This window comes from Arachis ipaensis, chromosome B02 (genome assembly GCF_000816755.2).
Source record: "Arachis ipaensis cultivar K30076 chromosome B02, Araip1.1, whole genome shotgun sequence".
NCBI lineage: Eukaryota > Viridiplantae > Streptophyta > Magnoliopsida > Fabales > Fabaceae > Arachis > Arachis ipaensis.
The window spans coordinates 90,907,208-90,908,808 of NC_029786.2; positions in this window are offsets into that span (position 1 = coordinate 90,907,208).

The window sequence follows — 1,601 nt, forward strand, 5'->3', positions numbered from 1 at the left end:
GTGTTGACCAGTGACACGTGGCATGCTTATGTGGATGGTTGTGCCACGTGTCGCAATGTTATTTGGCCACGTGTCTGCTTGTGCCACGTGTTGCAACAGTATTCGTCTACGTGACATCCATTATGTCATTGTAGATGAATCAAATTAGTCTCTCATTTTGCATTAAGTGACTCATTTTAATCCCTGAAATTGAATGTCGTGCACCAAACTAGTATTTTCACCAGTTTTTTCTCATTTTTTTAAAAATTTAAAATTTTCAATATCTTTAATACACTAATTTCAATTCTATTTTTTCACATATCGTTTAAATACAAGTACTTTTATAAAAAATAAAATTTAAGATTTTAGTTTTAATTATATAATTTTTTTCTATAATAATTTAACATTGGTAAATTTTGTAATATATAAGTATGTTATTATAAAAAAAGAATTATATGATTGATTAGACACAAAAATGTGTTTTTAATAAGAAATCAAGAATTAAAATGCACATTTTTTTTCGATTCTTATGAAATACACATTTTCGTTGTGTGTAAATGGGCTAGACTGAAAGCACTTCAAGCACCCTCATTACTATTTTCGACCTCTTTAGTCTAGACGAAAGAGGTTGGAGATGGTAGTGGGAGTGCTTGAAATATCTTCATGTCAACTCTAAGACGGTGGTTAGGGGTACCCGCAAGAGAAAAAATATTTTATAAAAGCACTTGTATTTAAATAATATGTGAAAAAATAGAATTAAAATTAATGGATTCAAAGATATTGAGAATTTTGAATTTATAGAAAAAAAAAAGGAGAAAAAACTAGTAAAGAGACTAGTTTGGTTCACAACATTTAATTTCAATGACTAAAATGAGTCACTTAATACAAAGTGGGAGACTAATTTGATATATCTATAATGATGACATAATGGATGACACGTGGATGAATACGGTTGCGACACGTGGCATAACCATCCATGTTAGTATGCCACGTGTCACTAGTCAATACATCATCATACTATTACACGTGACTAAATCATGAAGTAACACGTGTCACTAACAACTCATGTTATCAAGTCATGTCATCACGTCATTAATAAAAAATAAGTCAAAAATTAACGTAATATATTTTTATTAATTTTAAAGACTTAATTGATACAATTAGAATTTTAAAAACAATTTTAATGCACAATCTCAACCTTAGAAATTATTTTAGAGTTTAACTCGACTTGAAAGGTTGATAAAAGTAATGAGTATGGTGGTGATGATTGATGGCGGTCGTATGTGATGTTGGAGGTGTTGATAATGGTATTAGGATGACAAAGGTGAAGATGAAAGTAGTGGGCGATGGTATTTGGATGTACATGCATGTTTTGAATTTGGATGTAGAAATATTGGATTTCAGATGATTGTTTTTGGATTCTTTTGGTATGTATATATTTTTAAAATTTGAATATGTAATTTTGTGTATGTCTTTGAATTTTTTAGGTATATAAATTGCCATGCGATGTAATAATGTTGAAAAAATACGGTGCCAAAATCAATGTTATTGTATATAAAAGTTAGTTGATTATTGACTGATTTTTATTGTTCAGGATCTACAATAATCAAAATAATATATAT